The sequence below is a fragment of the Pelodiscus sinensis genome, chromosome 5, assembly GCF_052426305.1.
Source record: "Pelodiscus sinensis isolate ZL-2025 chromosome 5, ASM5242630v1, whole genome shotgun sequence".
Lineage (NCBI taxonomy): Eukaryota > Metazoa > Chordata > Testudines > Trionychidae > Pelodiscus > Pelodiscus sinensis.
Window position 1 is genome coordinate 61,152,560 of NC_143056.1, and position 25,624 is coordinate 61,178,183.

At 55.6% G+C, this 25,624-nt stretch overlaps 1 long non-coding RNA gene across 3 annotated transcripts in view; it reads left to right on the forward strand.

Annotated features, from left to right (window-relative positions):
• Positions 1 to 7,065: 7,065 nt before the first annotated feature.
• LOC112546697 (uncharacterized) overlaps positions 7,066 to 25,624 on the forward strand; it is a 42,828-nt gene continuing 24,269 nt past the window's right edge. Inside the window, exons 1-3 of one of the 3 annotated variants that reach the window (XR_016349655.1) lie at positions 7,066 to 7,503; positions 8,963 to 9,035; positions 17,501 to 17,587. This is a non-coding gene — a long non-coding RNA (uncharacterized LOC112546697). The remainder of the gene's footprint in view (positions 7,504 to 8,962; positions 9,036 to 17,500; positions 17,588 to 25,624) is intronic. The other 2 variants (XR_012903428.2, XR_016349656.1) reach the window with 2 other exon arrangements.

Below are 25,624 nucleotides of genomic sequence, written 5' to 3' on the forward strand. Positions count from 1 at the left end.
GCCCTCCTGTGCCCTACTCCTAGGGGACCGTCCTTTGCAGCGGGCCATCCTTGAACAAACTCGAGCTCTTTGTCAAGAGGCTGCTGTCTTCCTGGAGCGGGGAGGGGATTGTGACAGGGATGGCTCACCAGTGACTCGCCCCAGCAGGTTGGAGCCCCCAGTTCACACGCCTCAAAAGAGTAGGGGAGTGCCCTGGGGGCTGCCCCCAAGCTGGGCCGGTCTCTTGATCGTGGTGGACAAAAGTGAGTCTTTAATTAAAAGAGAAAGGGGGGCCACAAATGGCCTCTTGATAGGCTACAGGGGCTGTACTCTCCCACCCCGCACGCTGCTGCCTGGTAGAGCAGGGATTTGATCTAGGCACGCACCCTCCTCAGGTGTGCATCCTAACCCCAATACCACAGAGGCGAGGAGCCCCGGTGCCGCGCCTGTTGTTTTAGAATAAAAACTGCCTGTGAAGAGGAATAAGCTTATTTTGACAGTTATTTTCAAAAGCACTCGGTGGTGTAGAGATCAACATTCCAATCCCTTCTCTGGGAGCGAGAAGGAGATTTGAACCAACACTTGCACCGTCCAAGGGGCCCGTACTCAGCCCCACTGCACAACAGGGAAATGTGTGTGACTCTCGTTAATGACGGTGGCCCACCCTGGAAAGGAAACACTGAAGGAGCCAGCCAGCACGTTGGAATACCTCTGAGGCAAGAGACCAGCAGGCAAGATGCAGACCTGGACCCTCAACTTCCCAGTCAGCGAGCACAAACGCAAGCAGGAAGCTACAGAGGGCTGTTTGTTCGAGCTTTGGCAGGATGGATACGTACCGAAAGTGGAGCAGCTTCAGGGGACAAGAGCAAGGCAGGGGCCAGGTCAGACTCGCACCTTAGGCCATTCACTTGAGAGGTGAAAGATGACGATTCAAATCCCTTCCCAGCAGACATAAAGCGGGATTTGAACCCCTTAGCTAAGCGCACACCCAAAGTGGGCAATAGAAGCGCAATAGACACTGGAGGACGCAGCCAGGGAAGGGAGAAAGGGGCAACGCTGCTTCGTTACTACCAGGAACAAGGGAGGCTCGAAAGGAGGAAAGAGGCAGTTGTAATGCACAAGGGTCACTGTGGGCACACGGAGGGCCACGAGGGGCAGCAGGGTGTGAGAAGGGGACAGATACTGTCTAATGAACGCTAGGGACAGCAGAGCGTTATGACATTTCTTCTCCTAGTGCCAGCTATGAGCAATGACTCACCCTTTCCACCCCTACCCATCACACGGGGGGTTATTCACTGTAGCTCCCTTTCACCTGCTCGGGAAAAGTGTGGGGGACTATTCAAGAGAGCGACTGGCAGCAGAGGGAAGGCGTGAAAGGTTGTAGCCTTGCCATCATTCTGCTGTAGCCTGGAGCGATTATTATGATCACGTCCACTTTCGGCAACCACATTTTATTAACGATGCTGGAAAACTGGGGCGCGTCGGAGAAGAACTTCAAACAAAATGGCTGACAGGGCTAAACAGCAGCACCCACGAGGAAACAAAGAAAAATAGATGAGAAAAGGAGGTGAAAGGGTGAAAAGAAGCACGTAAACCCCGTCAACGGGCGCTAGGGGAAACAATAGATTGGTGAGGAAGAGACATTCCCGCAGGTTTACCGGCACTAAGCAACCGAGGGCCGGGGGTCAGGGACGGCAGTACAGCCCAATGGCCACAAGGGAGAGCACCGGCTCCTCCTCAGGAACAGCAATGCAGCCTAAACAGGCACGACGGGCAACAACGGTTGGGGGAGGTCGGGAACAGCAATGCAGCCCAAGGGGCAGTAGGGGGCGTAACGGCCGGGGGTCAGGGACAGACGTAGAACCCAGTGACCGCTAGGAGGAGAAACGAGTCCCGGTCAGCAATAGCAATTCGATGCAGCCCAAACAGGCACAATCACTCGGGACCAAGACTACCGATGCAGCCCAAGGGGGTATAACGGCTGAGGGTCAGGGACAGCAGTAGAGACCACTGGGCACTAGGCGGAGAAAGGGCTGCGGTTTCGGGACAGCGGTGCAGCCCGACGGGCACTAGGAGGAGAAATGACTCCGGGTCACGAATAGCAACGCAGCCTCAACAGGCACAAGAAGCGGCAGTCACTCGGGGGCCGGGACAGCAGTACAGCCCAATAGCCGCTAGGGGGAGGAGCGGCTTGGAGCCCGGGACAGCAGTACAGTTCAACAGGCACTACGGGCAGCAGCAATGATGCGGGGTCAGGAAGAGCAATGGACACTAGGGGTACAAAGGGATGGGGGTCCGGGACAGCAGTACAGCCCAAGGGGCACTAGGAAGAGAAGGGACTCGGGGTCAGAAAAAGCAATTCAGCCCAAGAGCCACTAGGGGGTGGAACCGCTGGGGGTCAGGGACAGCATTCGAGCCCAAAGAGCACTTGGAAGAGAAACGAGTCCGGGACACGAACAGCAATAAAGCCTACACAGGCGCAAGGAGTAGCAATCACCTGGGGTCAGAAATAGCAATTCGGCCCCAGGGGCACTACGGGGTGTAACGCCTGGGGGTCGGCGAGAGCGTTAGAGCCCAATGTCCACTAGCAGGAGCAATGACTCCGGGTCAGGAATAGCAGTGCAGCCTAAACAGGCACGAGAAGCGGCAGTCACTCGGGGTCCGGGACAGCAGTACAGCCCAATGGCCACTAGGGGGAGGAACGGCTGGACTTCCCGGACTACAGTGCAGCCCAATGGCCACTAGGGGGAGCAACGACTGGGCGCCGGGACGGCAGTACAGATCAATGGGCACGACAAGGAGCAATGACACCGGCTCACGGGTAGCAATGCAGCATAACCAGGCACTAGGTGCAGCACGACTCGGGATCAGGAATAGCAATGCTGCTCAATGGGCACGAGGGGGAGCAACGGGTGGGAGATCGGGAGAGCAGTAGAGCCCATAGGGCAGTAGGAGGAGAAACGAATCGGGGTCCGGAATAGCAGTGCAGACCAATGGGAACCACGAGGAGCAATGGCTAAGCGGCTGGGGCAGCAGTACACTCCAATGAGCACTAGGAGACGCAATGACTCCGTGTCACGAATAGCAGTGCAGCCCAAGGGACACGAGGAGGTATCGCGGCTGGGGTTAAGGGACAGCGTTAAGAGCCCAATGGCCACTAGGAGGAGCAATGACTCCGGGTCAGGAAGAGCAATGCAGCCTAGACGAAGAGCGGCAGTCACTCCGGGTCCGGGACAGCACTACAGCCCAATGGCCACGAGGGGGAGCAACGGCTGGGAGTCCCGGACAGCAGTACAGCTCAATAGGCACAACGGGCAGCAGCAATGATTCGGAGTCAGGAAGAGCAATGGATACTAGGGGTACAAAGGGATGTGAGTCCGGGACAGCAGTACAGCCCAAGGGGCACTAGGAGGAGAAAGGACTCGGGGTCAGGAAGAGCAACGCAGCACAAAGGGCACTAGGAGGAGAAATGACTCCGGGTCACGAATAGCAACGCAGCCTCAACAGGCACGAGAAGCGGCAGTCACTCGGGGTCCGGGACAGCAGTACAGCCCAATGGCCACGAGGGGGAGCAACGGCTGGGCGTCCGGGACAGCAGTACAGCCCAAGGGGCGCTAGACAGAGAAAGGACTCGGGGTCAGGAATAGCAATTCAGCCCCAGGGTCACTACAGGGTTTAACGGCTGAGCGGTCAGGGACAGCGTTAGAGCCCAATGTCCACTGGCAGGAGCAACGTCTCCGGGTCAGGAATAGCAATGCAGCCTAAATAGGCACGAGGAGCGGCAATCACTCGGGGTCGGGGAAAGCGAAAGCACTACGGCCCAATGGCCGCTAGGGGCAGCAACAACGGGTCGGCGGGACAGCAGTATAGCTCAAAGGACACGAGAGGGAGAAATGAGTCGAGGGGCAGGAATAGCAACGCTGCCTCAACAGGCACAAGAAGCGGCAGTCACTCGGGGTCCGGGACAGCAGTTCAGCTCAATAGGCACTACGGGCAGCAGCAATAATGCGGGGTCAGGAAGAGGAATGGACATTAGGGGTACAAAGGGATGGGGGGGGGGGGTCCGAAACAGCAGTACAGCCCAAGGGGCACTAGGAAGAGAAGGGACTCGGGGTCAGAAAAAGCAATTCAGCCCAAGAGCCACTAGGGGGTGGAACCGCTGGGGGTCAGGGACAGCATTCGAGCCCAAAGAGCACTTGGAAGAGAAACGAGTCCGGGACACGAACAGCAATAAAGCCTACACAGGCGCAAGGAGTAGCAATCACCTGGGGTCAGAAATAGCAATTCGGCCCCAGGGGCACTACGGGGTGTAACGCCTGGGGGTCAGGGACAGCGTTAGAGCCCAATGTCCACTAGCAAGAGCAATGATTCCGGGTCAGGAATAGCAGTGCAGCCTTAACAGACACGAGAAGCGGCAATCACTCGGGCTCCGGGACAGCAGTACAGCCCAATGGCCACTAGGGGGAGGAACGGCTGGACTTCCCGGACTACAGTGCAGCCCAATGGCCACTAGGGGGAGCAACGACTGGGCGCCGGGACGGCAGTACAGATCAATGGGCACGACAAGGAGCAATGACACCGGCTCACGGGTAGCAATGCAGCCTAAACAGGCACTAGGTGCAGCACGACTCGGGATCAGGAATAGCAATGCTGCTCAATGGGCACGAGGGGGAGCAACGGGTGGGTGATCGGGAGAGCAGTAGAGCCCGTATGGCAGTAGGAGGAGAAACGAATCGGGGTCCGGAATAGCAGTGCAGACCAATGGGAACCACGAGGAGCAATGGCTAAGCGGCTGGGGCAGCAGTACACTCCAATGAGCACTAGGAGACGCAATGACTCCGTGTCACGAATAGCAGTGCAGCCCAAGGGTCACGAGGAGGTATCGCGGCTGGGGTTTAGAGACAGCGTTAAGAGCCCAATGGCCACTAGGAGGAGCAACGGCTCGGGGTCACGAATGGCAACGCAGGCTAAACAGGCACGAGGAGCGGCAATCACTCGGGGTCCGGGACAGCAGTAGAGCCCCAATGCCCACTAGGGCAGCAGCAATGATGCGGGTTCAGGAATAGCAATGGACGCTAGGGGTACAAAGGGATGGGGGGCCGGGACAGCAGTACAGCCCAAGGGGCACTAGGAAGAGAAAGGACTCGGGGTCAGAAAAAGCAATTCAACCCAAGAGCCACTAGGGGCTGGGGGTCAGAGACAGCATTAGAGTCCAATGAGCACTGGGAGGAGAAATGAGTCCCGGTCACGAACAGCAATGCAGCCTAAAGAGGCGCAAGAAGTAGCAGCAATCACAAGGAGTCCGGGAGAGCAGTACAGCCCAATGGCCACTAGAGGAGCAACGGCTGGGCAAGCGGGACAGCAGTACAGCCCAACGGGCACTATGTGCAGAAATGACTCGGGGTCAGAAATGTCTCAGGGTCAGGAGTAGCAATGTAGCCCAATGGAGACGTGGGGGGAAAAGGGCTGTGGGTTCGGGACAGCAATACAGCGCGATGGGCACTAGGAGGCGAAATGGCTGGTGGTCAGTCACAGCAATGAAACCTAAAGAGGCACAAGTGGCAGCAATAACCCGGGCTCGGGAATACCCATGCAGCCTAAACGAGCACAATGAGCAATAACGCTGCGGGGAGGGGGTCAGGATTAGCAATTCAGCCCAATGAGCACTGCGGGGAGAAATGACTGGGGGGGTCAAGAATATCAATGAAGCCTAAACAGGCACAAAGGAGAGCAAGTACTCGGGGTCAGGCATAGCAATACAGCCCAATGGCCACTAGGGGGAGCAACGACTGGGCGGCGGGACAGCAGTACAGCTCAATGGGCACTAGGAGGAGAAATGAGTCCGGGTCACGAATAGCAACGCAGCCTCAACAGGCACGAGAAGCGGCAGTCACTCGGGGTCCGGGACAGCAGTACAGCCCAATGGGCACTAGGAGGAGAAATGAGTCCGGGTCACGAACAGCAGTACGTCCTACACAGGGACAAGGAGTAGCAATCACTTGGACTTGGGGTCAGGGATAGCAGTGCAGCCCAAAGGCCACTAAGGGGAACAACGGTTGGACATGCAGTACAGCTCAGTGGGCACTAGGAAGAGAAATGGCTCGGGGTTCAGGAATACTAAATCAGCCTGAACAGGCAGAAGGGGCAGCAACGACTCGGGTCAGGAATAGCAATGCAGGACAAATGGCACTAGGGGGAGCAACGGCTGGGCGGTCAGGGACAGCAGTACAGCCCAATCGGCACCAGGGAGAGGAACGGGCTGTGGCTCAGGGACTGCATTATAGCCCAATGAACACAAGGGGGAGCAAAGACTCCGGTCAGGAAACAAGGGCTGTGGAAAACACACACAGCAATAAAGCCTAAAGGACATCAGGGGCAGCAATCAATGCCTGTGCGGAGGCAAGACATTGCAGCAAGACTGCACTCACTAACGGGCGGGCGTAGGGGTGAGAATGGGTGAAGAGGTGTCTATGTAGCACTAAGGGAAGGAAGGGCAGAAGTGTGTGGGATGCCATGCCCTGGTGGTACCAGGGCACACTGGAAGGTCCTGCGCCGATAGTTTTCTGCTCTATGTAATCCCACCAGTCCGTCTGTGAGGTGGTCTGTTATGAAACCGATACGCTTACTTATTGCCTGCTACCGCAAGTTCCATCAGCCGCGTCGGGGAGACCCTGTCAACAGACATGTGTTTCCCCCCACTCCCCCGTTGCAGAAGTGTATTGCTTGGTCCGTGTGTTTCCCTGAAAATAAGAGAGAGGGGAGCGAAAGAAAAAAAGAAACCTGCCGGGAGAAGAAAAAAGGATGAAGACTAAAAGGAGAAGGTGCATTTTGAGCGAGAAAACTTCTCAGCGTGGAAAGCGGCATGTGTTGAAATTTAGGGTATACGGGCAAGAGAATTCCCTGCAGGAATCTCCCACAGAGATGAACGCAAGCTGGGATATCAGCAATTGCCGTAAATCGTTGTAGAGTTGAAGGCGAAACTGCAGAGCATGCCAATGAAATGTACAATTGTCGGATATAATCTCGGAGGGAGATCCAGAACCTGACACGTGATTAATCTCTTAAATAATTTATCATCGACAGCAAGGAACAAACGGCGTTTAGTTACACTCATATAACTACTCCAAATCAGATGAACTAGTTCCGATTTACACCAGAGTGTAGAACATTTAAAGTTCGAAAGACTCCTGCGGCTTGACACGGGAACCGACTCCACGCCGGAAACCAAGGGCTGGCAATACCAATTAAAAGGGCACGTGCTCTCCGCGTGCCCGAAGCATGTTTGTGCGAATCAGCCAATCAGAAAGAGGCAGAGGGATAGTCATCCAAAGAGAGACACACTTCCGGGAAAAGTAGCCAATCAGAGCGTAGAACGTCCATATAAAAAGAGGCCGAAGACGCCCAGCCCGCCATTTGCCGGTGGGATCCAGAAGCGGAAGGACGGCGACTGGAGAGGTCCGAAAGGTGAAAACTTTCTGGAAAGTAGCGGAGACTCCGAAGCTGCCATTCCCACACAGCTGTTCCGTGAGTATTCCCAGCCCGACCCTGGCTTCGCCCCGCCCCGCCACGCCCCGGCCCGGATCCCGGCCCCGCCCGGGGTCAGGCCGCGCCCCGGCCCGGATCCGGGTCAGGCCGCGCCCCGGCCCGGATCCCGGCCCCGCCCCGCCACGCCCCGGCCCGGATCCCGGCCCCGCCCGGGGCCTGCCTCCGACACGCCCCGCTTCGCCCCGGATCCCGGCCCCGCCCCAGGCCTGGCTCGGCCACGCTCCGCCCCGGATCCTGGCCAGCCCTGGGACTGGACATTGGGTGGAGGGGGGGGTCTACAGCGTCCCTCTGCTCCTCCTTATCCGGCGGGCCTGGAGGGGGGGGCGGGCTGCGGGCGTCCCTCTGCTCCTCCTTACCCGGCGGCCTGGAGGTTGGGGGGGGGGGCTGCGGGTGTCCCTCTGCTCCTCCTTACCCGGCGGCGTGGAGGTTGGTGGGGGGGGGGGCTGCGGGCGTCCCTCTGCTCCTCCTTACCCGGCGGCCTGGAGGTTGGTGGGGGGGGGGGCCTGCGGGCGTCCCTCTGCTCCTCCTTACCCGGCGGCCTGGAGGTTGGGGGGGGGGGGGCTGCGGGTGTCCCTCTGCTCCTCCTTACCCGGCGGCCTGGAGCTTGGGGGGGCGGGGGGGGGCCGCGGGTGTCCCTCTGCTCCTCCTTACCCGGCGGCCTGGAGGCTGGTGGGGGGGGGCCTGCGGGCGTCCCTCTGCTCCTCCTTACCCGGCAGGCCTGGAGGTTGGTGGGGGGGAGCCTGCGGGCATCCCTCTGCTCCTCCTTACCCGGTGGGCCTGGAGGCTGGTGGGGGGGGGCCTGCGGCGTCCCTCTGCTCCTCCTTACCCGGCGGGCCTGGAGGCTGGTGGGGGGGGGCCTGCGGCGTCCCTCTGCTCCTCCTTACCCGGCGGGCCTGGAGGTTGGTGGGGGGGGGCCTGCGGGCATCCCTCTGCTCCTCCTTACCCGGCGGGCCTGGAGGTTGGTGGGGGGGGGCCTGCGGGCGTCCCTCTGCTCCTTCTTACCCGGCGGGCCTGGAGGGTGGTGGGGGGGCCTGCGGGCGTCCCTCTGCTCCTCCTTACCCGGCGGGCCTGGAGGTTGGTGGGGGGGGGCCTGCGGGCGTCCCTCTGCTCCTCCTTACCCGGCGGGCCTGGAGGTTGGTGGGGGGGGGCCTGCGGGCGTCCCTCTGCTCCTCCTTACCCGGCGGGCCTGGAGGTTGGTGGGGGGGCCTGCGGCGTCCCTCTGCTCCTCCTTACCCGGCGGGCCTGGAGGTTGGTGGGGGGGGAGACTGCGGCGTCCCTCTGCTCCTCCTTACCCTGTGGGCCTGTGACTGTTAAGCCATATTGGTGTCACTGGCCGCTAGCCATTGCTCCTCCTAGTGCCTGTTAATGCAGAATACCTCTCATTAGCCATCTTTTCAGTATTTGTTCTACAGAGTTACTAACCCAGTTTTTTCCCCAGTGTTTTCTCCCAGGTGCTGTTTTCTAGATCTTCTGACCCTGGATCACTGTGGTCTCGAACTGAAGAATTATGGGTAAGGCGCTGCTTGTCTTCCCTTATATCTTCTGCCATTTATGACCTTCAGAAGGTATAGCTTCTCCTTTCCGCTCCTCAATGTCTGCTGTCCCTGATGCCGCTGTTATAGGATGTAGCCACTCTGTTCCCCCTTTCATTCCCTCTCGCTCATTATGCGGTTTAACTGCTCCTTTGCCACCTTCCCTTTCTACTTCTCACGTCCTTCTTCAGTATAGCTGTCCCTTGCACCTTTAACCCTTTCCTACTGTTTGTGTCGTTAGGAGCTGTAGCCACCCCTTTCCTCGCCTTTTCCATTTATCTCCTACAGTGCCTGTTAGTAGGACCTTTCCTTCCTTTCACTCTATGACTGTTTTGCAGTATTGCTACCCTTTCCGCACTTTTCCGTCTCTGCTTCTTCCTATAGCACATTAGGCAATTTAGCAACCCCTTTATTATGTTCCCATTGGCTGATCTTCATGCTCTTCGCAAACCTAACTGTCACTTCCCCCCCTTTCACCGTTTTCATGCTGCATTGGGTGTTAGGCAGCGTAGCCTGACTTTGGAGCGCCTCAGTCTCTGCTTTCTAGTTAGTGCAGGCTGTGCAGCATATTTGCTGCTTGTCTCACTAATGTAGTTTAGCGTCCTGTTCTCCTCCTCAGTCTGCCGCCCCTACTGCCCGTTGACTCTGAGGAGGGGACAGGGCAGCTGTACTGCATATCGCCCACGACAGCATGGAGAGGGTGAAAGGGAGGAGGAGGAGGAGGAGGAGGGGAGGGGTCTCTGTGCCCAGGGGACACTAGAAGCAGGTGGGAGGGGGAGTCTTCTCCCTCTTGAACTCTCTGCTGCCTCTAGTGTCCATTAGGTAGCATAAGTGACCCCTTGCCTTTTCCAACCAGTGCCGCCCCCTACTGGCCGCTGTGCCGCATGGCCTTCTGCCCCCCCCCCCTTCTCCTAGCGCCCATTGTGGGGGAATGACGCCCGTTCCCCTTTCAGTTTTCTGCCCTGAGTGGTGCCTCTTAGGCATTAGAACGGCTTCTTTCCCCTCCTCCCACTGCTAGCTCTAATGCTCGTTGGCTCTGAGGAGGGGAAAAGGCAGATGTACTGCCTAACAGCCAGAATGCCCTGGAGAGGGACTTAGGCGGTGGGCGATGGAGCTTAGTGGGCACTGGGAGCAGCAGCGTACTGTGGGAGACTTTCCCCTTCTTAACTCTCTGCTGCCCCTAGTGTCCATTGGGGAGTGTAAGTGACCCGTCCCTTCTCCAGCGGTGCCCCACCTAGTGGCCAGAGTGAGGTAAACCCTTCCTCTCCCCCCAAATCCCTGCCCCAGCCTCTTTAGTGTCCATTATGCAGGGTAGGCCTCCCTTTTGCACTTCTCTGCCCTCAGTGGTACCTCTTAGGCATTAGAAACAGAACTTCTCATGTAGGGCTGCCCCAAGTGCCCCCTTAAGGCAGCATAAAGGTCCCTATAGACCCTCCTTGCCCTTCCCTTCACCCCCCCCCCCTTTCCTGTGCGTCACGACTCGGCGCTCTCTAGTGTCCGTCGCGAACTCTGGCGGTTCTTTTCCCCGCTTTCCCCTCTGTTGCCTTGATTTCCCCTTGAACTGTATAAGCGTCCCTTTCTGTGTCTGCAGTCCTTTGCTCCTCCTCCCCGTTATGTGCCTGTCCTCGTGTCCTTCGTCTCTTGTAGTTGTCTTGCACTGTCCCTCCGCTCCTTTCTTCCTATGCTTCCTCCAATGGGCGTTACTCTGCCTAGCCTGCTTTTGCCCTCCTCCCCCTCTGTTGCCTCCAGGGCATGTTGTTCCCTGTATCCGCCCTTTTCTCCCTTGGCCAACTCCTGGCCCTCCTGTGCTTCGTCCAGTCTACCTGCCTCTCCTCCCTTTCACGCTTGGCTCTCTCTAGTGTCCGTTAAAAACTCTGGCAACTCTTTTCCCCACTTTCCCCTCTGTGGCCTTGATTTCCCCTTGAACTGTATAAGCGTCCCCTTCTGTCTGCTCAGTTTTTGCCCCTCCTCCCCGTTATGTAGGAAAGCTGCCTGTTTTCTCTACTGGTGCCCCTAAAGCCTCTTAGTCAGTATAGCCACCCCTTTCTCCCTCTCCTGCCCTCATGATCCATTAGGCCTGTAACCCCCCTTTTTTCTACTTTGCTTTGAGCCATACTTAGACTTGGTGAGGTGTAACGTAAGGTCCCCTGTCTCCACTTGTTCTCCCTCTCCCTCCCGCTCTCCCTCTCCCTTTAGTTGGTGTAGCGTGGTATAGTCGTCCTTTGTCCCCCTTCACTCTCTGCTGCCCCTCTGCCCTTTTTGCAATATAGCTGCCCCCTTTTTGCCCCTGTGCCCGTTATGAAATATGGGCCCTCCTTTTCCCTCTTTTCTCGCTTAAGAATCTGTTGCCTGTTATTCAGCCTAACCTCCCTCGCTGCCCTTTGATCCTCTGCGTGCCCTAGTCGGTGTTCTAATGTAGTTTAGCGGCCTGTTCGCCTCCTCAGTCTGCCGCCCCTACTGCCCGTTGACTCTGAGGAGGGGACAGGGCAGCTGTACTGCATATCGCCCACTACAGCATGGAGAGGGTGAAAGGGAGGAGGAGGAGGAGGGGAGGGGTCTCTGTGCCCAGGGGACACTAGAAGCAGGTGGGAGGGGGAGTCTTCTCCCTCTTGAACTCTCTGCTGCCTCTAGTGTCCAATTGGTAGCATAAGTGACCCCTTGCCTTTTCCAACCAGTGCCGCCCCCTACTGGCCGCTGTGCCGCATGGCCTTCTGCCCCCCCCCCCTCCTTCTGCTAGCGCCCATTGTAGGGGAATGACGCCCGTTCCCCTTTCAGTTTTCTGCCCTGAGTGGTGCCTCTTAGGCATTAGAACGGCTTCTTTCCCCTCCTCCCTCTGCTAGCTCTAATGCTCGTTGGCTCTGAGGAGGGGAAAAGGCAGATGTACTGCCTAACAGCCAGAATGCCCTGGAGAGGGACTTAGGCGGTGGGCGATGGAGCTTAGTGGGCACTGGGAGCAGCAGCGTACTGTGGGAGACTTTCCCCTTCTTAACTCTCTGCTGCCCCTAGTGTCCATTGGGGAGTGTAAGTGACCCGTCCCTTCTCCAGCGGTGCCCCACCTAGTGGCCAGAGTGAGGTAAACCCTTCCTCTCCCCCCAAATCCCTGCCCCAGCCTCTTTAGTGTCCATTATGCAGGGTAGGCCTCCCTTTTGCACTTCTCTGCCCTCAGTGGTACCTCTTAGGCATTAGAAACAGAACTTCTCATGTAGGGCTGCCCCAAGTGCCCCCTTAAGGCAGCATAAAGGTCCCTATAGACCCTCCTTGCCCTTCTCTTCACCCCCCCATCCCCCCGTTCCTGTGCGTCACGACTCGGCGCTCTCTAATGTCCGTCGCGAACTCTGGCGGTTCTTTTCCCCGCTTTCCCCTCTGTTGCCTTGATTTCCCCTTGAACTGTATAAGCGTCCCTTTCTGTCTCTGCAGTCCTTTGCTCCTCCTCCCCGTTATGTGCCTGTCCTCGTGTCCTTCGTCTCTTGTAGTTGTCTTGCACTGTCCCTCCGCTCCTTTCTTCCTATGCTTCCTCCAATGGGCGTTACTCTGCCTAGCCTGCTTTTGCCCTCCTCCCCCTCTGTTGCCTCCAGGGCATGTTGTTCCCTGTATCCGCCCTTTTCTCCCTTGGCCAACTCCTGGCCCTCCTGTGCTTCGTCCAGTCTACCTGCCTCTCCTCCCTTTCACGCTTGGCTCTCTCTAGTGTCCGTTAAAAACTCTGGCAACTCTTTTCCCCACTTTCCCCTCTGTGGCCTTGATTTCCCCTTGAACTGTATAAGCGTCCCCTTCTGTCTGCTCAGTTTTTGCCCCTCCTCCCCGTTATGTAGGAAAGCTGCCTGTTCCCTCTACTGGTGCCCCTAAATCCTCTTAGTCAGTATAGCCACCCCTTTCTCCCTCTCCTGCCCTCATGATCCATTAGGCCTGTAACCCCCCTTTTTTCTACTTTGCTTTGAGCCATACTTAGACTTGGTGAGGTGTAACATAAGGTCCCCTGTCTCCACTTGTTCTCCCTCTCCCTCCCGCTCTCCCTCTCCTTTTAGTTGGTGTAGCGTGGTATAGTCGTCCTTTGTCCCCCTTCACTCTCTGCTGCCCCTCTGCCCTTTTTGCAATATAGCTGCCCCCTTTTTGCCCCTGTGCCCGTTATGAAATATGGGCCCTCCTTTTTCCCTCTTTTCTCGCTTAAGAATCTGTTGCCTGTTATTCAGCCTAACCTCCCTCGCTGCCCTTTGATCCTCTGCGTGCCCTAGTCGGTGTTCTAATGTAGTTTAGCGGCCTGTTCGCCTCCTCAGTCTGCCGCCCCTACTGCCCGTTGACTCTGAGGAGGGGACAGGGCAGCTGTACTGCATATCGCCCACTACAGCATGGAGAGGGTGAAAGGGAGGAGGAGGAGGAGGAGGGAGGGGTCTCTGTGCCCAGGGGACACTAGAAGCAGGTGGGAGGGGGAGTCTTCTCCCTCTTGAATTCTCTGCTGCCTCTATTGTCCATTAGATAGCATAAGTGACCCCTTGCCTTTTCCAACCAGTGCCGCCCCCTACTGGCCGCTGTGCCGCATGGCCTTCTGCCCCCCCCCTCCTTCTGCTAGCGCCCATTGTGGGGGAATGACGCCCGTTCCCCTTTCAGTTTTCTGCCCTGAGTGGTGCCTCTTAGGCATTAGAACGGCTTCTTTCCCCTCCTCCCTCTGCTAGCTCTAATGCTCGTTGGCTCTGAGGAGGGGAAAAGGCAGATGTACTGCCTAACAGCCAGAATGCCCTGGAGAGGGACTTAGGCGGTGGGCGATGGAGCTTAGTGGGCACTGGGAGCAGCAGCGTACTGTGGGAGACTTTCCCCTTCTTAACTCTCTGCTGCCCCTAGTGTCCATTGGGGAGTGTAAGTGACCCGTCCCTTCTCCAGCGGTGCCCCACCTAGTGGCCAGAGTGAGGTAAACCCTTCCTCTCCCCCCAAATCCCTGCCCCAGCCTCTTTAGTGTCCATTATGCAGGGTAGGCCTCCCTTTTGCACTTCTCTGCCCTCAGTGGTACCTCTTAGGCATTAGAAACAGAACTTCTCACGTAGGGCTGCCCCAAGTGCCCCCTTAAGGCAGCATAAAGGTCCCTATAGACTCTCCTTGCCCTTCCCTTCACCCCCCCTTTCTTCCTGTGCGTCACGACTCGGCGCTCTCTAGTGTCCGTCGCGAACTCTGGCGGTTCTTTTCCCCGCTTTCCCCTCTGTTGCCTTGATTTCCCCTTGAACTGTATAAGCGTCCCTTTCTGTCTCTGCAGTCCTTTGCTCCTCCTCCCCGTTATGTGCCTGTCCTCGTGTCCTTCGTCTCTTGTAGTTGTCTTGCACTGTCCCTCCGCTCCTTTCTTCCTATGCTTCCTCCAATGGGCGTTACTCTGCCTAGCCAGCTTTTGCCCTCCTCCCCCTCTGTTGCCTCCAGGGCATGTTGTTCCCTGTATCCGCCCTTTTCTCCCTTGGCCAACTCCTGGCCCTCCTGTGCTTCGTCCAGTCTACCTGCCTCTCCTCCCTTTCACGCTTGGCTCTCTCTAGTGTCCGTTAAAAACTCTGGCAACTCTTTTCCCCACTTTCCCCTCTGTGGCCTTGATTTCCCCTTGAACTGTATAAGCGTCCCCTTCTGTCTGCTCAGTTTTTGCCCCTCCTCCCCGTTATGTAGGAAAGCTGCCTGTTCCCTCTACTGGTGCCCCTAAATCCTCTTAGTCAGTATAGCCACCCCTTTCTCCCTCTCCTGCCCTCATGATCCATTAGGCCTGTAACCCCCCTTTTTTCTACTTTGCTTTGAGCCATACTTAGACTTGGTGAGGTGTAACATAAGGTCCCCTGTCTCCACTTGTTCTCCCTCTCCCTCCCGCTCTCCCTCTCCCTTTAGTTGGTGTAGCGTGGTATAGTCGTCCTTTGTCCCCCTTCACTCTCTGCTGCCCCTCTGCCCTTTTTGCAATATAGCTGCCCCCTTTTTGCCCCTATGCCCGTTATGAAATATGGGCCCTCCTTTTTCCCTCTTTTCTCGCTTAAGAATCTGTTGCCTGTTATTCAGCCTAACCTCCCTCGCTGCCCTTTGATCCTCTGCGTGCCCTAGTCGGTGTTCTAATGTAGTTTAGCGGCCTGTTCGCCTCCTCAGTCTGCCGCCCCTACTGCCCGTTGACTCTGAGGAGGGGACAGGGCAGCTGTACTGCATATCGCCCACTACAGCATGGAGAGGGTGAAAGGGAGGAGGAGGAGGAGGAGGGAGGGGTCTCTGTGCCCAGGGGACACTAGAAGCAGGTGGGAGGGGGAGTCTTCTCCCTCTTGAATTCTCTGCTGCCTCTATTGTCCATTAGATAGCATAAGTGACCCCTTGCCTTTTCCAACCAGTGCCGCCCCCTACTGGCCGCTGTGCCGCATGGCCTTCTGCCCCCCCCCTCCTTCTGCTAGCGCCCATTATGGGGGAATGACGCCCGTTCCCCTTTCAGTTTTCTGCCCTGAGTGGTGCCTCTTAGGCATTAGAACGGCTTCTTTCCCCTCCTCCCTCTGCTAGCTCTAATGCTCGTTGGCTCTGAGGAGGGGAAAAGGCAGATGTACTGCCTAACAGCCAGAATGCCCTGGAGAGGGACTTAGGCGGTGGGCGATGGAGCTTAGTGGGCACTGGGAGCAGCAGCGTACTGTGGGAGACTTTCCCCTTCTTAACTCTCTGCTGCCCCTAGTGTCCATTGGGGAGTGTAAGTGACCCGTCCCTTCTCCAGCGGTGCCCCACCTAGTGGCCAGAGTGAGGTAAACCCTTCCTCTCCCCCCAAATCCCTGCCCCAGCCTCTTTAGTGTCCATTATGCAGGGTAGGCCTCCCTTTTGCACTTCTCTGCCCTCAGTGGTACCTCTTAGGCATTAGAAACAGAACTTCTCACGTAGGGCTGCCCCAAGTGCCCCCTTAAGGCAGCATAAAGGTCCCTATAGACTCTCCTTGCCCTTCCCTTCACCCCCCCCCCCCTTTCTTCCTGTGCGTCACGACTCGGCGCTCTCTAGTGTCCGTCGCGAACTCTGGCGGTTCTTTTCCCCGCTTTCCCCTCTGTTGCCTTGATTTCCCCTTGAACTGTATAAGCGTCCCTTTCTGTGTCTGCAGTCCTTTGCTCCTCCTCCCCGTTATGTGCCTGTCCTCGTGTCCTTCGTCTCTTGTAGTTGTCTTGCACTGTCCCTCCGCTCCTTTCTTCCTATGCTTCCTCCAATGGGCGTTACTCTGCCTAGCCTGCTTTTGCCCTCCTCCCCCTCTGTTGCCTCCAGGGCATGTTGTTCCCTGTATCCGCCCTTTTCTCCCTTGGCCAACTCCTGGCCCTCCTGTGCTTCGTCCAGTCTACCTGCCTCTCCTCCCTTTCACGCTTGGCTCTCTCTAGTGTCCGTTAAAAACTCTGGCAACTCTTTTCCCCACTTTCCCCTCTGTGGCCTTGATTTCCCCTTGAACTGTATAAGCGTCCCTTTCTGTCTCTGCAGTCCTTTGCTCCTCCTCCCCGTTATGTGCCTGTCCTCGTGTCCTTCGTCTCTTGTAGGTGTCTCTCCCTGCCTCTCCGCTCCTTTCTTCCTATGCTTCCTCCAATGCCCCCGTTGTCCCCAAGTGTCCTCCAAGTCACCATAAATCTCTGTAGTAATCCTCTCCTGTCTCCGGTACCTTTTTCGAAGCGTAAACATCCTTTTCCCCCTTTCCTCTCTCTTGCCCCTAGTGTCCATGGAACATATACTCCCTCCTTCCTCATTTTCTTCCTCACTGTGCAGTTTAGGCATCCTTTCCCCTCCTGAGTCAGCTACTTCTAGTGCCCATTGTGTGGATTCGCAGTACTTTTACCGTCTGCTGGCTCTTCCTCTCCTTCTCGCTGTCTGCATATCCCTAGTGCATGTTTTGCAGCCTAGCCTTCTCCGCTTTACACTGTGCCTGTCCTCATATATCCTTCTTTCCATGTAGCTGTCTCTCCCTGTCTCTCCGCCCCCTTTCTTCCTTTGCTTTCTCCAGTGGGCATTATTCCGCACAGCCTACTTTTCAGCTCCTCGCCCTCTGTTGCCTCAGTGGACTTTGTTCAGTGTAGCCGCCATTTTCTCCCTTTGCCATTAGGCAGTGTTAGCGAAACCTCCCCTTCTCAAACAGTGCTGTCCCCTGCTGGCCATTGTGAAGCATGACCTTCCTTCTGCCCTGTCCTCCCTCTAGTGTCCATTATGCGGGAATAGCCGACCCTTTCCCTTTCCCTTTCCTGCCCTCAGAGGTGCCTTTCATGCAATAGAAGTGCCTTTTCCCCCTCTTTCACTTTCCACTGCTCCTAGTGCCCATCAGGGCAGCATAATTGGTTCTTGTGATCCTCTCGTGCCCCTGCTACCTCTTACAAAATGTAGATGTCTCTTTCCCCCTTGCCTGTCTGTTGCTCCTTGTGTCCATTGTGCTTGTAGTCCCTTCTTTCTGCATAGGTGCTCATTTCTAGATTTTCAGCCAGTTTTCTTCTTCTCCGGGCTTCCTGCAGTTTCTTAAGATGGAACGTGATTCCCAGAACTTAAGGCGATAATGGAATTGGCGCATAATCACTGTGGACAACAGCAGAAGAATTGTGGTAAGGCTTCCCTTATCCTTCCTCACTCTTCCTGCCATTTGTGCCCATTTGATGCCCCTTCCACTCTATGGCATTTGCTACCTATAGTGTCTGTAATAGGATGTTGCCACCCTTTCCCTCTTCCTCTCTTGTCCCTTTATTCAGGCATGCAGTGTAGCTTCTCCTTTCCCATTTTCCCTTTTTGCTGGCTCTCATACCCTTCCACTGCGTAACTGCCGCTTATTCCTTTTAACCACCCTCTGCTGCTCCTGCCATCCCTTTCCCCATGTTCCCACTTTATTCCCTCTATAGCACGTAGCACCCATTATTCGGTATGTCTCTTCCTTCCCCCATTCCTTACTCTTAGTGCTCATTTTGCAGTATTGCTGTATTTTCCCTTTTTCCGTCTCTATTTACACTTATTGCATGTGAAGCAGTTTAGCCACCGCTCTCCCCCTTGATTGTTTGCTAACCTTGATGCCTTTCATAAAATATGGCAGCCACGTTTCCCCTCCGCCTCCTTTCTCCCTCTGTATTATAGATTGCGTCCTTTTCCCCCTTTGCTCTCTCCTTTCCCTCAGGCCTTTCCTGAATTACTTAGATTCCCCCCTATACCTTCGATTTCTCTGGTGCCTATTATACAGGTCAGGGATTTTGTTCCTCTCTGCGCATTCTTCTGCCCGTATTGCCCATTATGCTCCATAACCTCTCCTCTCCACACTTGCCTCCTCTCCTGCCACATCCGTCCTTGATCCTCAGCTCTCTAGTCTTTCTGAGATGATATAAGCACCCCAGTAGCCTTGTTGCTCTCAGCTTCACTCTAGTGGCCCTAGTGAAGCATAGCCTCTCTTCTCCTCCTACTGTCCATTAGGGAAAATGGACGCCCTTTTCTCTTACACATGGTGTTCTCCACAAAATGTCAATAAAGTACTAGACATGCTCTGTTGCTGCTTTCACTCTCCATGGCCCATAGTGCCCCCCAGGTCAGCATAAACCCATTATAACCTTTGGAGCCTGGCGACGTCTTACGCGGCTTTACTGCCGCCTTCCCCCTCTCTCTGCTTCCCCTTAGGCCCTTCGTACATTATATAAGTGTTTTTCTCTTTCTTTCTCTCTCTCTTCCCTACTCTATAGACCCCATTAGAAAGCCCAGCCACTCGGTTGCTCTTTCTTTGCCTGCTTCTGTATCTATTACCCGTTAGCCTCCATAGCCAACCCTTTCTTCCACTCCTCCCCCTACGACCTTTCCGGTCGTTAACCACCCCAGAGCTCCTTGATGTCCCTAATCCCTCCTCTACACCTTGCCTGCCCCTTAGGCAGCCTTGTTCCCTTTTCTCCCACCTCCCTCTCTGCTTCCCCGCAGGTCTTTGTGCAATTTACAGGTTGCCCCTATCTTTTTTGGTCTTTTCCCATTGTCTTTCTCTTTCTCCACTCTGTCCCCTAGAGATGCTCCGTCGTGGCCACAGAGAAGTACGGCCTTCCCTCTTCCCCTCTTTTCCTATTGAGCTCCTCGTGCCCATTAGGCATAGTGGGCACCATTATTGGTCTATCCACAGCGCCTCTTAGGTGTTAGGAGTGCCCTGTCCCTGCTTTATCTCTCTGCTGCCCTAGCGCCCACCAGGGCCGCTTAACCCCCTGGAATCCTCTTGTGCCCCTGGAGCCCCTGAGGCAGCCTTGGTGCCTTTTCCCCCTTGATCTCTCTCCTCCACCTCAGGATCTTGAGGCGTTGAGCATTTCATCTTCTCCGGCACCTAATGCCCAGCACATTGCTCGGCCTTTCTTTGCCACCCTCTGCCTCTGTTGCCTATTAGCCTGCATAGCCAGCACGTTTACCCCTTGACTCTTCTCTTCCCCTACGGCCTTTTAGGGCATTGACCTCGCCCGTGCTTCCTGTGTGTGAGGAGATTTAAGGATTCCTCTCAGCTTCCTGCGCTCTGCCACACCCTAGTGGCTACTGTGAAGAACAGCCTTCTTCTCTCTTCCCCTCTTTTCCTATTCTCCTCCTAGTGCCCATTAGGCAAAATGTCTTTGACATTGTGCTGTCCACAGTGCCACTTAGGTACTGGACATTGCCCGTCCCTGCTTTCGCTTTTTATAGCCCATGGCACCCCCAGAGCAGCAGAACACCCATTTTCACCCTCTTTGACTACGGCGGCCCCTTTGGCGGCGTTGCTGCCTTCTTTTCCCTCTCTCCCTCCTTTCCCTCACACTCCTTCTGCATTGCATAGCTGCCCCTCTCTACCTCTCCGCCACCACCTCTGGCCCCTGAGGTCTTTTTTTTAACCAGATTGGCCACTTCCTTTCCCTCTTCTCCCTCTGCTGGCCCTGTTCCCCGCTCTTCAGCATTGCCGCCCTGAGCTCCCCTTGGGCCTTCTGTCTCCTGTAATGGGCTTTACGCAGTATAGCTGCCCTTTCCCTTCCTCAGAGTCAACGGGCTGTAGGGGCCGCAGACTGAGAGGGGAAAAGGGTAGCTATAGTGCGCGACTCGCGGTACGGGAAAGAGAAGGCGCAGGAGGAGTTGCGGGGCAGCTCTGCTGCATAACGGGGATTAGAGGCAACAGAGGGTGGTGAGGCCACAGGGGTGTCCATGTTCCCTAACGGCCACTAGAAGCTGCGATATAGTCAGGGAGCCACGTTGCCCAAACCCTTTACCTGCTACAGGTGCCCCATCTTTCCTTTTGTCTCTTCTCACTCTCTTTGTTTTCCTGTTCCGTCTCTCCTAGAGCCGCTCCCTAGTGGCCACTGAAGTAAAGCCTTCCCTCTTCCCTCTCTTCCTCTTGTGGTCCTCCTCCTGTCCTTCAGGCAAAGTAATCTCCGTTATTCGTCTGTCCACAGTACCCAGTATTTGGTAGAAATTCCACGTATCACCCCTTTCCTCCCACCTGTACACGTGGCTGCCCCTTAGGCACCAACCCACCTCCTTCTCTGCTCCCCTCACGCCTAGCTGTATTTTACAGGTGCCCCCCTGTCTTTCTGTCTGTCTCTTCTCACCGTCTTTCTTTTCTTGTTCTGTTTCTCCTAAAGCCGCACCCTAGTGGTCACTGTAGTAAAGCCTTCCGTCTTCCCCTCTCTTTCTCTTCTCGTCCTCCTCCTGTCCCTTAGGCAAAATAGGCTCCGTAATTGGTCTTTCCACAGTGCCCTGTATTTGGCAGAAACGCCATGTAACACCTCTCTTCTCCCTCCTGTACACTTGGCTGCCCCTCAGGCAGCAACCCACCTCCTTCTCTGCTTCCCCTCAGGCCTTTCTTTCTTTTCCTGTTCTCTGTCTCCACTTTAACCCTCTTTCACTCCGGCGGCCCTTTGGATGGACTTGTTTCCTTCTTTTCCCCCTCTCCCTCCTTCCCCTCACGCCCTTTCTCAATTATGTAGGTGCCCCTCTCTACCTCTCCGCCACCACCTTTGGCCCCTGAGCACTTTTTTTTTAACCAGATTGGCCACTTCTTTCCCCTCTTCTCCCTCTGCTGGTCCTGTTCCCCGCTCTTCAGCATTGCCGCCCCGAGCTCCCCTTGGGCCTTCTGTCTCCTGTAATGGGATTTACGCAGTATAGCTGCCCTTTCCCTTCCTCAGAGTCAACGGGCTGTAGGGGCCGCAGACTGAGAGGGGAAAAGGGTAGCTATACTGCGCGACTCGCGGTACGGGAAAGAGAAGGCGCAGGAGGAGTTGCGGGGCAGCTCTGCTGCATAACGGGGATTAGAGGCAACAGAGGGTGGTGAGGCCACAGGGGTGTCCATGTTCCCTAACGGCCACTAGGACCTGCGATATAGTCAGGGAGCCATGTTGCCCAAACCCTTTACCTGCTACAGGTGCCCCTATCTTTCCTTTTGTCTCTTCTCACTCTCTTTGTTTTCCTGTTCCGTCTCTCCTAGAGCCGCTCCCTAGTGGCCACTGAAGTAAAGCCTTCCCTCTTCCCTCTCTTCCTCTTGTGGTCCTCCTCCTGTCCTTCAGGCAAAGTAATCTCCGTTATTCGTCTGTCCACAGTACCCAGTATTTGGTAGAAATTCCACGTATCACCCCTTTCCTCCCACCTGTACACGAGGCTGCCCCTTAGACACCAACCCACCTCCTTCTCTGCTCCCCTCACGCCTAGCTGTATTTTACAGGTGCCCCTGTCTGTCTTTCTGTCTTTGTCTTTGTTTTCCTTTACTCTGTCTCCGTTTTAACCCTCTTTGACTCGGGCGGCCCCTTTGGTGGCGTTGCTGCCTTCTTTTCCCTCTGTCCCTCTTTCCCCTCACGCCCTTTCTGTATTATCTAGCTGCCCCTCTCTACCTTTCCGCCACCACCTCTGGCCCCGTAGCTCTTTTTTTTTTTTAAAAACCAGATGGGCCACTTCCTTCCCCTCTTTTCTCTCTGCTGGCCCTGTTCCCCGCTCCTCAGCGTTGCCTCCCCGAGCTCCCCTTGGGCTTTCTGTCTCCTGTAATGGGCTTTATGCAGGATAGCTGCCCTTTCCCTTCCTCAGAGTCAACGGGCTGTAGGGGCCATTATCAGTGGGAAATAGGTCATTGGAGGGATGATAGGAGTTACTATAGAGAACTTTCTGGGTGTCTGGCTGATGAGTCTTGCCCACATGCTCAGGGTTTAGCTGATCGCCATATTTGGGGTCGGGAAGGAATTTTCCTCCAGGGTAGATTGGCAGAGACCCTGGAGGTTTTTCGCCTTCCTCTGTAGCATAGGGCACAGATCACAGCTGGAGGATTCTCTGCATGTTGGGGCCTTCAAAGTATTTGAAGGCTTCAATATCTGAGATCTAGGTGAGAGGATTATTCTAAGAGGCGTAGGTGAGACTCTGTGGCCTGCACTGTGCAGGGGGTCAGACTAGATGATCATATCGGTCCCTTCTGACCTTAAAGTCTATGAGGCCGCAGACTGAGAGGGGAAAAGGGTAGCTACACTGCATGACGCCCGGGTTGGGAAAGAGAAGGCACAGGAGGAGTGGCGGGGCAGCTCTGCTGCATAACGGGGATTAGGGGCAACAAAGGGTGATGACGCCGCAGGGGTGTCCATGCTCCCTAACGGCCACTACAAGCTGCGATATAGTCAGGGAGCCAAGTTGCCCAAACCCTTTACCTGCTACAAGTGCCCCTGTCTTTCTTTTTGTCTTTCCTCACTATCTTTGTTTTCCTGTTCTGTCTCTCCTAGAGCCGCTCCCTAGTAGCCACTGAAGTAAAGCCTTCCCACTTCCCCTCTCTTCCTATTATTGTCTTCCTCCTGTCCTTTAGGCAAATTAGGCTCCGTTATTCGTCTGTCCGCAGTGCCCTGTATTTGGTAGGAACCCCATGTAACACCCCTTTTCTCCCTCTTGTAAACGTGGCTGCCCCTTTAGGCAGCAACCCACCTCATTCTCTGCTTCCCCTCAGTCTCTTGTGTATTTTACAGGTGCCCCTGTCTTTATTTCTGTCTCTTCTCACTGTCTTTCTTTTCCTGTTCTGTTTCTCTTAAAGCCGCACCCTAGTGGTCACTATAGTAAAGCCTTCCGTCTTCCCCTCTCTTTCTATGCTCGTCCTCCTTCTGTCCTTTAGGCAAAATAGGCTCCGTAATTCGTCTTTCCACAGTGCCCTTTATTTGGTAGAAACGCCATGTAACACCTCTCTTCTCCCTCCTGTACACGTGGCTGCCCCTCAGGTAGCAACCCACCTCCTTCTCTGCTTCGTCTCAGGCCTTTCTTTCTTTTCCTGTTCTCTGTCTCCGCTTTAACCCTCTTTCACTCTGGCGCCCCTTTGGATGGAATTGTTGCCTTCTTTTCCCCCTCTCCCTCCTTCCCCTCACGCCCTTTCTGCATTATGTAGCTGCCCCTCTCTACCTCTCCGCCACCACCTCTGGCCCCTGAGCTATTTTTTTTAACCAGATTGGCCACTTCCTTCCCCTCTTCTCCCTCTGCTGGTCCTGTTCCCCGCTCTTCAGCATTGCCGCCTCGAGCTCCCCTTGGGTCTTCTGTCTCCTGTAATGGGCTTTACGCAGTATAGCTGCCCTTTCCCTTCCTCAGAGTCAACGGGCTGTAGGGGCCGCAGACTGAGAGGGGAAAAGGGTAGCTATACTGCGCGACTCGTGGTATGGGAAAGAGAAGGCGCAGGAGGAGTTGCGGGGCAGCTCTGCTGCATAACGGGGATTAGAGGCAACAGAGGGTGGTGAGGCCACAGGGGTGTCCATGTTCCCTAACGGCCACTAGAAGCTGTGATATAGTCAGGGAGCCACGTTGCCCAAACCCTTTACCTGCTACAGGTGCCCCTATCTTTCCTTTTGTCTCTTCTCACTCTCTTTGTTTTCCTGTTCCGTCTCTCCTAGAGCCGCTCCCCAGTGGCCACTGAAGTAAAGCCTTCCCTCTTCCCTCTCTTCCTCTTGTGGTCCTCCTCCTGTCCTTCAGGCAAAGTAATCTCCGTTATTCGTCTGTCCACAGTACCCAGTATTTGGTAGAAATTCCACGTATCACGCCTTTCCTCCCACCTGTACACGTGGCTGCCCCTTAGACACCAACCCACCTCCTTCTCTGCTCCCCTCACGCCTAGCTGTATTTTACAGGTGCCCCTGTCTTTCTGTCTGTCTCTTCTCACCGTCTTTCTTTTCTTGTTCTGTTTCTCCTAAAGCCGCACCCTAGTGGTCACTGTAGTAAAGCCTTCCGTCTTCCCCTCTCTTTCTGTTCTCGTCCTCCTCCTGTCCCTTAGGCAAAATAGGCTTCGTAATTGGTCTTTCCACAGTGCCCTGTATTTGGTAGAAACGCCATGTAACACCTCTCTTCTCCCTCCTGTACACTTGGCTGCCCCTCAGGCAGCAACCCACCTCCTTCTCTGCTTCCCCTCAGGCCTTTCTTTCTTTTCCTGTTCTCTGTCTCCACTTTAACCCGCTTTCACTCCGGCGGCCCTTTGGATGGACTTGTTTCCTTCTTTTCCCCCTCTCCCTCCTTCCCCTCACGCCCTTTCTGCATTATGTAGGTGCCCCTCTCTACCTCTCCGCCACCACCTTTGGCCCCTGAGCTCTTTTTTTTTTAACCAGATTGGCCATTTCCTTTGCCTCTTCTCCCTCTGCTGGCCCTGTTCCCCGCTCTTCAGCATTGCCGCCCCGAGCTCCCCTTGGGCCTTCTGTCTCCTGTAATGGGCTTTACGCAGTATAGCTGCCCTTTCCCTTCCTCAGAGTCAACGGGCTGTAGGGGCCGCAGACTGAGAGGGGAAAAGGGTAGCTATACTGCGCGACTCGCGGTATGGGAAAGAGAAGGCGCAGGAGGAGTTGCGGGGCAGCTCTGCTGCATAACGGGGATTAGAGGCAACAGAGGGTGGTGAGGCCACAGGGGTGTCCATGTTCCCTAACGGCCACTAGAAGCTGCGATATACTCAGGGAGCCACGTTGCCCAAACCCTTAACCTGCTACAGGTGCCCCTATCTTTCTTTTGGTCTTTCTGACTCTTCTCACTCTTTGTTGTCCTGTTCTGTCTCTCCTAGAGCCGCTCCCTAGTAGCCACTGAAGTAAAGCCTTCCCTCTTCCCTATTGTGGTCCCCCTCCTGTCCTTTAGGCAAAGTAGTCTCCGTTATTCGTCTGTCCACAGTGCCCGGTATTTGTTAGAAATTCCACGTACCACCCCTTTCCTCCCATCTGTACACGTGGCTGCCCCTTAGTCAGCAAGCCATCTCCCTCTCTGCTTCCCCTCAGGCCTTTGTGTATTTTACAGGTGCCCCTGTCTGTCTTTCTGTCTTTGTCTTTGTTTTCCTTTACTCTGTCTCCGTTTTAACCCTCTTTGACTCGGGCGGCCCCTTTGGTGGCGTTGCTGCCTTCTTTTCCCTCTGTCCTTCTTTCCCCTCACGCTCGTTCTGTATTATCTAGCTGCCCCTCTCTACCTTTCCGCCACCACCTCTGGCCCCTTAGCTCTTTTTTTTTTTTTTAAACCAGATGGGCCACTTCCTTCCCCTCTTTTCTCTCTGCTGGCCCTGTTCCCCGCTCTTCAGCGTTGCCGCCCCGAGCTCCCCTTGGGCCTTCTGTCTCCTGTAATGGGCTTTACGCAGGATAGCTGCCCTTTCCCTTCCTCAGAGTCAACGGGCTGTAGGGGCCATTATCAGTGGGAAATAGGTCATTGGA